Raw genomic sequence first — 12,044 nt, forward strand, 5'->3', positions numbered from 1 at the left:
TTGGGATAACAGTTGTATGAGCCCCTAATAAAATGTTTAAATATATATATATATTCAAACCATTAAATATATATATATATATATTCAAACCATTGAATTATATAATGTGAAAGATGTCAATAAAACATTTTTAAAAATTGGAAACAAAAAAACATTTTTAAAAATTGGAAACAAAAAAAAAAGAAAATGAAAATGCAAATATGCAATTTTCTTATTGAAGACTCTCCAATGATTCCTGAGATATACAGATGACATGACACACCCTTTGCTTGCTGAAAATGAGGGCTTGAGGCACTTGCTGAAAGAGATCGAGGATTGCAGCTTCAGTACGGGTTCCAAGTCAATATCAAGAAGACTAAAATGCTCACAACTGGCCTAAGAGGCAACATCAGGATAAACGGAGAAGAGACTGAAGTAGTCACAGATTCTTGTCTTGCCTGGATCCACAATCAGTGCTCACAGAAGCAGCCCTCAAGAGATCAAAAGACGTGCTACATTAAATAAATCTGCTGCACAAGAACTCTTTTCAAGTATTGAAAAGTAAGGAGGTTAGTCTGAGGACTAAGTGCTCCTGACCCAAGCTGTGGTATTTTTAATTGCCTCACATGAATTTGAAAGTTGGACATTGGGTAAGGAAGACCAAAGAAGAATTGATGTACTTGAGGTGTTGGAGAAGAATATCGAAAGTACCATGGAATGCTAAAAGGACAAAACAATCTGTCTCAGAAGAAATACAGCTAGAGGGGAGGATGGAGAGACGTCATCTTACACATTTGACCATGTTGTCAGGAGAGAGCAGCCCCTGGGGAGGACATCATGCTCGGTAAAGTGGAGTGGCAATGAAGACGAGAAGGCCCTCAAGGAGAAGGACTGGCCCCGTGGCTGCAACAATGGGCTCGAGCACAGGGACAATTCTGAGGATAGCACAGGGCCAGGCAGTGCTGCATTCTGTTGTCCAAAGGTGCTATGGGTCAGAACCGACTCCACAGCACCCAACAACAAAGACTCGTCTTCAGGAAAAAATATCCAAGGCTCTGTGCATTACAAATCAGGTACTTGGTAACAGATTTTTCCCCAAAAAAAACAAAAGCAGTATAATTTTAAGGTATGATTTTCCTTTCTATTCTATAAAATGGTGAGGGCTAACATGACCCTGTATGGATTGGTAAAGCAGGGAGCCCCGCTCGTTAACACTGCGCATACTCTGGAAAGCCGACTGCTTGCTACTCTGCTGAGTGGATCTCAACTCTGCTTTTCACTTCTCAGAACACGGTTTAACTCGGTTGGTAGATGAGTGTGGACTCGGCCACCACCACAACCCTCTTAGCCTTTCCCAAACACTGAATGGTTAGGAGTTCAAATGTCCTGATTATGTTTGATACTGGGCCTTATGCCATATAAAATGCTTCCATTTTGCAAAAAAATACTCCTGAGTTACCATGATTTACTATGTAGTCTGAGATTATTATTTTTAGGCCCATTTCCATGTGCCTGAAACTACAAAGATTACTAAGACAATGTCCTGTGCACTTCCACTGTTCTACAATAACCAATTTAAAACCCATCTGCTGTAAAAAGTAACATTTTAGACTATGTTCACGACAGGCAAATAATCAAGGTCAACGCCATTGGGTCGATTCTGACATATGGCGACCCTAGAGGACAGGGTGGAACAGCCCAGTGGGTTTCTGAGGTTCTTCACAGGAGAAGAAAGTCTCATCTTTCTCCCTCAGAGTGGCTGGGGGTTTCCAAGAGCTGAGCGCCAAGCAACTAGTAACCACCACGCCACCAGGGCATACACACTAAGAGAAAAACGAGTTCAACAACTATTGTGTGCTGTACTTGAAAAGCCACTTAACACCATATGAAAACTTTTTATTTTTGATTTCATTATAGAAATAACACTTGGCATACAACTCACACTAAACCAGTGTTGGTCTGTTCACCCTGCGGCATAAAAACTTCAATTAATTTCATTGGTTTTAAGTATCCCATAATATATGGCCCTCTATGCAAGCTTGTAATTAAAATACACTAATTAGAGAAAGATTGTGTATTTACACTTAGAAAATTTTGAGCATCAAGTCTGTACTAATTCATTACATTAATGTTTTAATATAACTCTCTGGCAAAAATTAGAAAGACTTAAAAAATAAACTTCTTGGACACTTTTACCAGAAGTAAAAAGCAAGCCTAACCAATCAGTTTCCGTGTTAGCTAGTACTGTATTCTCGATTCCTCAGTAAAACTTAGTTTAGCTACTGCCCAGGGCAGTTCCATTTTAGCGAGCCTGAGTGCTCTGCTCCTGCCAGCTTGGTTCTATGGCTCTAGAGTTAGTTTACAGTCATCACCACAGCCACTCGGTCAGCCATCCCTCTGTGGCCATTGGGGAATGTTGTTAGAGATAGCATGTTGACAACAGGCGTGGTTTTATAAAGAGAGCTCTTCCTCGGAAGAGCTACTTGAATATTTTGGAAAGACTTTTGAAAAATAACATTAGTTTGCTTAAAACATAGCTTGCAATTGGACCGGATATTACAGTATTGCTGTTGGAAATAACTGTTCAAGACTAAGGAAGTATTACAAAACTGTAAAGTTCTTTAGAAGGCAACTTGTGAAACAATTGAGGTTCTTGTTGCACTTTCAAAAATGAACATTTCAACCCATTACGGAGATGATTTTCACAAGAGAATGAAATACACACAAGCCAACACAGCAATAAGCATCAACACAATTAGCTTCTTGGATAATTGTATTTATACTCGGAAGCTTTCTGAAAACATTTTGCTGAAGAAGGGCCTAATGATCACCAGACACCCAAAGGGATCCACAGCACATAAAGCGGTCAAGAAGCCTCATCATAAGAAATAGGTTCTTAAAATAAACTGTTCTCAACCTAACCTTGAAAACAAAACCTTCAATCTAACCTTGATTATAGACACTAAAAAAACCCACCTTCCATCTACCCCGGATGTGATTAGATAAAAAACACGAGAAGCGATGCAGTTAATATTGAGCACTAATAGATTCTGCTCCCTCGTCCCACGTTCGCAGTCAATTCAGAAGCCATAAAACAGAGGCACACTAAAAATACATTTCCCTTGTCCTCCTTTCAAAGTCATAGCACATCCAAACAAAGATACAAATATAGTATTCTTTTTATTAACCTAGAGATTGTTTTCCTCATTAATAAAGATGAACAAAGCTAAAGGAAATGAACGATAGGAACAGAACATGTGTAAGATTTAAGGACAAGTAAGTAGACAACAAGGCTGCTTGTTCTCCATAGGCTTAATTTTTGTAAAGCTTTTGAGATTCAAGAATAAAAATCACAAATGTATTTGAGAAATTAGGAGGAAGAATCCAAAACAACAACAACAATCAGTGGGGGAAAAGAAGAGAGCAGACTAACAGCTGCATTATAGTCCCAGAGCTAACAGTGGCTTACGCATGTCAATCAGGTTAACAACAAATGTTCATCAAGATGAAGTGCAAGCTATTCATTCGGCATAAATGAAGTCTTACCACTTTGAACAACTAAACAAAACTGTCTAACAAAAAGCCTCCTCATAAGAAATAGGATCTTAAAATAAACCGTTCTCAACCTAACCTTGAAAACAAAACCTTCAACCTAACCTTGATTATAGACACTAAAAAAAGTGAAGCCACCACTTGCCTGTCAATTTGTCCTGCTGTAGTGGGTGGTGTGTTTGTTGCTTGAAGCTGGAAGTCACACCACCAATATTTCAAGTACCAGCAGGATCGCCCAGGGTAAACAGATTTGATGAGAGCTTACAGACTAAGAAGAGACAAAGAAAGAACAGGCTGTCCCCTTCTGAATTAGTCACTGTAAAGTTATCAGTGGCCACAGACTTTGGCAGCTACAGTGCCAGGAGATGAGCCTCTCAGGTGGGAAGGCACTCAAAATACAAGCAGTAAAGAGCTGACACCTCAAAGGAGAATGAACTTTAATGATGTGGAAGGAGTAAAGATTTCAGGAACTTTATCTGCAGACAGGGCCCACATACAGGCCCCAACTCAAAATAAGAAACAGCTGCAAGTATCCACTAATAATCAAATGTGAAAAAAAAAATTTGAATGTGGAACACATGAACAAAATATGTATCTAAGAAAATTAGAAGTCGAAAATGAAATGGAATAAATATATAAAGATTGATATCCTGGCTATTTGTGAACTAAAATGAACTGGTATTGGGCATTTTCAGTCAATCCACCATATGGAATACTATTCAGGAAACGACAAATTGAAGAGGAATGGCATTGCTTCATCATCCAAAAAATAACATTTCCAGATCTTGAATCACCATCCTGTCTGTCATAGGATACATCTATATACATATAAGAACTTGTTAGGTACCATAAACTTAAGCCAATGAAGAAGAAATATAAGAATTGTGCCAACTTCTGCACAGGAAGAGCGGTGACACATTGGTCTGCTAACCGCAAGATCAGTCGTTTGAAACCACCCAGTGACTCCGAAGGAGAATGTGAAGGAAGACTTCACTAGGAAGCGTCACAGTCTCAGAAACCCAGAAGGGGAGTTGTGCCCTGTCCTGCAGCGTAACTGAGAGTCAGAAGTAGCACAATGGCAGTGTGTTGGAGGGTTTGACCAACTTCTTTAGCATGAATTTGATCAATCATGCAATAACAAAGTATTGACAATTACTGGAGACTGGAAAGTTGGAAATGCAAAGGAAGAAACAACAGTTGGAAGATGTGGCCTTGGTAATAGCTATGAAACAAGATCACGTGATACATTTTGCAAGGCCAATGACTTCTTCGGCTCAAATATCTGTTTTCAACAATATAAGTGGCAAGTATACATGTGGACTATACATGACATGGGCTTCACCAGATGGAGTACCCAGCAATCAAATGGAATGCAACAGAGGGAAGCGAAGATCTAGACATTCAAATAAAATAAGGCCAGGGGCTGACTGTGGAAAAGATCACCAATTGTTCATAAGTAAGTTCAAGTTGAAACTGAAGAAAATAAAACAAGTTCATGACCTTCAGTACATCCCACCTGAATTTAGAGACTACCTCAAGAACTGATTTGACACATTGAACACTCAAGACCAGATGACTAGTGGGATGACATCAAGAACATCATACATGAAGAAAGCAAAACGTCATATAAAAAAAGACCGGCAAGAAAAAGCAACGCAGTTCTCAGAAGAGACTCCAGCTTGCTCTTGCATGTGGAGTCATTAAAGTGAGTGGTGGAAAAGATGAAACGCGAACAGCCAACTTCACAGGGCAGCCTACGAGGACAAAGCAGTACAATGACACCTGGCGCTAGAAAGCCAAAAAGGAAGGTAAATGCACTCATCATCGCTCAAGCTGAAAGAACTTCACACCTCAGCTTGTAATGTTGGAGGGTTTGAGGAGCACAGTATTGAACAAAAATCAAATGAAGATGGAAAGGACTTGACCTCTGAACTCCTAAGCACCTTCTTCCAGGGACAGTGTAGAACCTTTCAAAAGGTTCAGCATCTGACCCACTGTCATAAGCTATGCTTTAATATAGCCGCTAACAAAACTAGGCTATTCCAAGCCCCTGGTACTAGAATTGTTTACCTTGAAGAAAGTTGGTAAAGCACCATGTAGTATGTGCACAGGGACCCATGCCTGAGACCTAGACTTCTTCAGGTAGTTCATGACAAAAATATGTCAGCAGAGCCTATAGTAGTTCCATGTGTGCTATGTGCATCCAGCGCAGGATCACGCAATGGTTTCCTTATTAAACTCACTGCCGCTGAGTCAATGCTGACACACAGTGACCCTATAGAACAGGGTAGAACTGCCCCAGTGGGTTTCTGAGAGTGTAACTCTTTATGGGAGTAAAAAGTCTCATCTTTCTCCTACACAGCAGCTGGTGGTTTCGAACCACTGATCTTGCAGTTAGCAGCCCGATGTGTAACCACTATGCCACCAGGACTCCACTTTCTGCAATGAGGAGCCGAAAGTTATTTTTTAAATGTTGAAGGCACAAGCAGAGAGTCAAAAACAAATGATACTTTTCTGAATCATAAATCAAATGGCTTTAAAAAAAGATGGGAGGCACAGAATAACTGTGTTCATGTACAAACAAATCTGTCTTAAGAGTACAGGAAGAATGCTCCTTCAAAGAGGATGAGACTTCCTCTCACGTCAAACGACATCTGGTTGATAGAGGGTCAGTGAAAAAGAGGAAGGCCCTCAGGAGATGGAATGGTCCAGTGGCTCTAACAATGGACTTGAATATCATCACAGCCGTGAGGATGGCACAGGGTGGGGGAAGTGTTTCCTTTTGTTGGACTGTCTTAGTGGCACTTGACAACCAACACACTACACACACACAATGAAAAAAGCAGCGATGTGCTGCGCCTTCAGTGAAATCAGGAACTTTGTATAAAGGAACCTTATTTCACAAGGTATTTTCAACTACTTAAATTTTTTTCTCCCCTTTCATTCCACCAGTGAGATTAAGCACAATGGATATTAACTGGTGAAACCAACAAAAACTGGATTTTAAGCAACCTAAAGTTCTCCCCGCAGCAGTTACTAAATAAATGGCTGCAGATACAGAATGTGGACTAGTCGGCAGCTTGCATCTTTAGAGTTGCAGGGAGAAAAGTGAACGTAGAAGAAAACTTGATTTCGTTCCATTCCGAGATGAAGCAAGAATGTAATTCTCTAGGAAAATGGGAAATCTTCATAGGTCAACCCTAATTGAAGTGGCAAGAACAAGTAATGTCTAAAAGACAAAGGAAGACTATCAAACTGGTTATTTTCCATTAGTTATCGCGAGGGAGAACTAGTCAAATGCCCATATCCTTGCAATTGACAGAATAAGCCTAACAGTTAGTATCCATTTTATGTGAGAGTTCAGGAAAAACAAAAGTAATAGTGTAGCAAGACAACAAACCACTTTTAAATCCTTTGTAGACTTTGTGAAACTTTCAAATAACAATCTTTCTATTTTTGTATATCCACAGTCCTTGTAATAAATGTTTCCCACATGTAGAAAATGTTTTTAATTCAAATATGACATGTAAGGTTTAAGGTTACTCCAATGTAATCATTTGGGGTCTCTGTTATAGTTAAGAAAAATTCACATCACTAAATGATTACCTATATACTTGAGTATAAGCTGAGTTTTTCAGCACATTTTTAAAGCACTTTTTGTGGTAAAATTAGGTGCAGCGGTCGATATTCGGGTTGGTTTATACTCGAGTATACATGGTAACTGTTCAAGAATCCCTTTTTCAAGTATTTTGCCACCTGCTAGCCTCCCTTTGACTATTTTTGTCAATGAACAGAACTACCCTGTTTCCCCCAAAATAAGACAGTATCTTATATTAAATTTTTGTTTGTTTTATTAATTTTTGCTCCCAAAGATGCACTAGGTCTTATTTTCAGGGGATGTCTTCTCTTTCCATGAAGAAGATTACGGTACACATTTGTTTATTGTTTTATTAAGAGACCTCGCACTTCCTGTCTGCTCCGGCTGGGTGGCCAACAGTGAGCTGTGCAGTGGCACCTGCTGCTACAGTCCAGAGTCCAGAGTTACGGTAGCTTTGGGGGTCTTATTTTGGGGGAGGTCTTATTTTTGGGGTGATGCCTTATATTTCAGTGAGAGGCACTGTAAGTAGGTCTTATTTTCAGGGGATGTCTTACTTTCAGGGAAACAGGGTAGCTGTTAAAGATGAAATGAAATTTCAGTATCACAGCCTGTATCCACCCTTCCAAACATCACCCCCTAAATTGATGAAGGAAAACAAGTATTACAATCATTTGAGGGATTTACTTGTTTAAAAGAATCATGGTAATGTTTTTCTTTACAAGAGCATGCTTCCTGACTGCTCTTTAAATACATTTCAAAACATTTCATCTACATGCAAAGTACAAGTGTACTTGATTACTATTTAGTAAATCCGAGAAAGGGTAGGTAAGACACTAGAATTAGCTCAAGTTCAGAGAAACAAATGAACGCAATTACTGTATACTCACCTCAATTGGCTCGATGGGTTAAGCTTTGGGTTCACACCTACCACCGTCAACCACTCCATGGGGCTAAGAGGCAACTTCCATGACTTAGTCTCAGAAACCCCAAGAGCAGTGCTATTCTGTCTTTATAAGATTGCTATGCATCTGAACTGCCTCAAGGGCAGTGGAATGGCTAGATTGGTTCTATCAGGGTATGTTTGAACAAAGATGGTATCTAAGTGTAGAAACTTGTAAGTAAACAAAAAAATACTGAGGTCCTTCATTAAAGAGTGTTGGTGGCACAGCGGTTATGCATTGGATAGCTAACCACCAAGGTCAGCAGTTCAAAACCACCAGCCACTCCAAGGGAGAAAGAATGAGACTTTCTACTCCCAGAAAGAGGTACAGTCTTGGAAACCCCCGGGGCAGTTCTACCCTGCCCTACAAGGACACTGAGTCAAAGTCTATTGGGTGGCAGTGAGTTTGGTTTCTATAGATTATGAACAAAATTGAACAAGACTTTGAGTTAAGGTAAAAGTTCACTTAAATAATTTAAAATACTGCTTTGTATTTTTCTAAACTCTCAGAGTATAGTAGTTTCTCAGTCTCAAAAGCTCCTCTAAAAGTTCAGAGGCTTTACTTTTGACATTTAATTTGCTTGGTTGTACTAGTTTAGAAAGCAAGTAAGAAACTGCTTCCCAGTAGTGGAGAACTGTGACCAGTGCCATTTGCCCTGGCGCTGGGCCCTGACTCCCGGGTTGTGTTCTAGAGCACAACTGCTCCCCGGATTTTCTTGTCTGTGATGTTTACAGAAAGTTTACCAGGTCATTCGCTCCTTAGGTTTGATTCCCTGGGTTAGCAGCTCACCATCAACTGTGCCACCCAGCCTCCCTTCAAAGAGCCTGTATGTGAGTGAGAGTTGCTAGTAAGCTTGGTCATTCTTACTCATAAATAGGAGGGTCTTTAAGCAGTCTTTTAAGCAAAATTCCCACATAGTAACTGCCTGGTCCACATTTTTCCTCTATTTAGACAAGTTGTTTCACAGATATCAAACCAGAAATTTCTGAACACTCCTGAGGCTAGCCATGAGATGTGTAAAATAGAGCTTTCAGTTTTTAAATTTTGTTCTAACTGAACACTAAGAAACCTTATGGGGTCTGCATAAGTGATATCAAGATAAATTCCCGCCAATGTTATCCTTAACCATTCCTCTTCATATATCTATTTTCAGTCTTCTGGATAGACAAGCACATAAAAACAAATGAAAACCTGTGGGTGGAAGCCTTTGTTTTGAGGAACAGCGGGTCGGAGGCCATTTTATTGTATCCCTCCCACAAGTAAAAAAAGCATTTCAAATGGCTTTTCTAGTTTTTTTAAGTAAATTATTAACTTAATTACTTAAAATGTATATGGTCTACCTACATGTAAGCCATGACCTACATTTTCCACGATGAAGTCTCAACTTTAAAGTTCCTGTACTGGTAATATCTAAACTGCATTCTATGTGTGGTAACTCTTCTTTTCCAAGTTGACTTATACATGTACTTCTAAGTTAATTCTAAGAAGCAGAAACTTATGAAAATTCAAATACATTTCAGGTTTATTTCCTTAGCAACACATGTTGACCGCATATCAAAATACCAAGGGCTCAGCTGCTTGGTGTTTGCATTGTTCACTTTTATTTTAAGACATCTATTTAAATGGAGCAGGGCAGTTGAGAGCTTTCCAATTAATTACTCACTTCACACTGGCTCAATTTTGTGGCCCAATATTTACATGTAGAGAGTATAAAGTAGTAGGCCAGGGTCAAAATCAGAAATGTTTATACTGGTAAAGATTTCATCAAGATGTTTATGTGTAATAATAATCTAATATTGTCCCCTATTTTTCTTGAAATGACCATAAGAGGCTAGTGGGAGGTGCTAGATTTCACATTTTATTTTATTTTTATTTTTTTAACATTTTATTAGGAGCTCATACAACTGTTATCCCAATCCATACACACATCAATTGTGTAAAGCGCATTTGTACATCGTTTCTCAAAATATTTTCTCTCCACTTAAACCCCCGACATTAGGGCCTCATGATTTCACATTTTATATGCAATGACTAACATCAGTGGGACACGAGGGTGCAGGCTAGTACCTATGGAGCCTGTACTTGGTTAATGTACTAGAAGCAAATTTCACTCACTGTCAAGCACCAGGCAAAACCAAAAAAAACTAAAAAGCTTCTCTGTTTATACAGTAAATAAAAATTTATTCATATACTCTTACAAAAATATGAAGGCTTAAAAATATCAGTGTAGTTACAACTTCACTCACAAAAATGATTCCATGCCAACTTCTAAGTCACTAGGAAAGCATTTACACTGATCTATTTACAGACTCACCAAAAGCATTTGTGTAGTTATCAACACTTAACATGACAATGCTTTACGTGTTTACTAATCCAGGATCAAAACCATCTAAATGTCTTCTTCACCTTGTGCTTGAATCAAGAGGTAGTTCCTTAAACATCAGTTTTTACTAACATCAAGCATTTACTGGCCAAGCATATTGGCTTTCCTTTGGGAAAACGATGCCTTCATGTCACTTTAAATTCAAAGATTTAAAGACTACGTCTTAAAGAGGAAAAGCCTGTCAACGAGAAAGCATCTAGGGGGAAATTGTGGTGCCCAGAAAGAAAACAAAACCATTGTGACTTCTGGAAATAAAGCAACACTCAATTACTGCCTAAAGTTAGTCACTCGGCTTACAGCACTACAGACACCCAATTTAGCATTATCAAACATTAGCAAATACATTAAGGTCAGTAGCCAAAGTAATAATTTAAAAAATTAAGTTCATTAATCATAAGCATCTGAATTTCAGTTGTAAATTATGCGACTATTTCAGGATTTCTGCATATGTGGGCTTTCAATAGCTGCAAGATAAGGAACATGAATTATTAATGCATGCTAACACAACTTTCATACTGGACCTCTTATAACCTTGCATCTAGCGTTATATATAAAGGAAGGTGGTTGAATGAACTCTGTCTGCCCAACAAATTAAGCCGAAAAGGGAGAAACTGTAAAGTCGCGTAAAACTACACTGTGACTAACGCTAACAGGGGCTTGGCTTGGTCACGCTTAAGGTTTATCAAATTAAGTTAAAACTTCTGAATATTGAGTTGCAAACTGATAGCCACTTTATCACAGTGCATACAAAAAGATCTAAGTGACTTCAAACTTAGGGACCCGATATGCATGGAATCCTAAAGTGAAGAACTATGTGTAATGAATGAGTTGATTCCTTACTAAGCAGGTTTAGGCAACCTTGCTAGGTGGCAGTAAAATAGCAAAATATCACAACTGAAGAATAAAATCAACTGTGGTTTCTATTCGCTGCCCTGGATTTGTTCCTCCTTCAGAGCTATTATAAAAGCGTTATCTCATCCATCTGTGGTGTCCCGGCACTAAAATAACACAATCCGCAAGGTCCCCGGTACTCAGGTTTCCGAGAAGAAACGCGCTGCTGCATTAATTTATGTTTCAACCGAGAACATAAAACTGGGGCAACGGTGTTACAAATCGCCGGTTGTGGTGAAAACAACCAACGTCCTTCCTCCTTGTCCCTTTTTAGAGTGAGGACCCCATTTCATCAAAGCTTTTCAATCGAGGATTTTTACAACTTCTGCCAAGGTCCAGAGGCTTTAAGAAAACCGACAGGCCCGTTTGCACGCTTAACAGAGTTACTTGATTGAAATGAAGGCAAAACCAGCGAGACAGCGTGTCAAGGTTAGGCGGACGGGAGCGACAAGGTCCGGCGCGCTGGGCATTTCCGAGAGGCCGGGGAAGCGGGCAAGGTGGGCCTCGGGGAGGGCGAGGGGCTCCGCTTGCTGGGCCCGGGGCGCCGAGATCGGAGCGGGGAGCCCCGAGACCGGAGCGGGGAGCCCCGAGACCGGAGCGGGGAGCCCCGAGGGCCGCGGGTGCCGAGCTGGAGACGAGGCCGCGGTGCTCTCGCCGATCGTCCTGCAGGCCCGGAAACCGCGGTCGGCGGCCCGCCTGA

General features: G+C 40.0%; 1 protein-coding gene across 2 annotated transcripts in view; it reads right to left on the reverse strand.

The window, feature by feature from the left end:
• Positions 1 to 12,044, reverse strand: part of LOC101662751 (cAMP-responsive element modulator) — a 67,066-nt gene that overhangs the window by 54,695 nt on the left and 327 nt on the right. The window lies entirely within an intron of this gene.

Source organism: Echinops telfairi, unplaced genomic scaffold (assembly GCF_000313985.2).
Source record: "Echinops telfairi isolate 266 unplaced genomic scaffold, ASM31398v2 ScPeMD7_31;HRSCAF=116, whole genome shotgun sequence".
Classification (NCBI taxonomy): domain Eukaryota; kingdom Metazoa; phylum Chordata; class Mammalia; order Afrosoricida; family Tenrecidae; genus Echinops; species Echinops telfairi.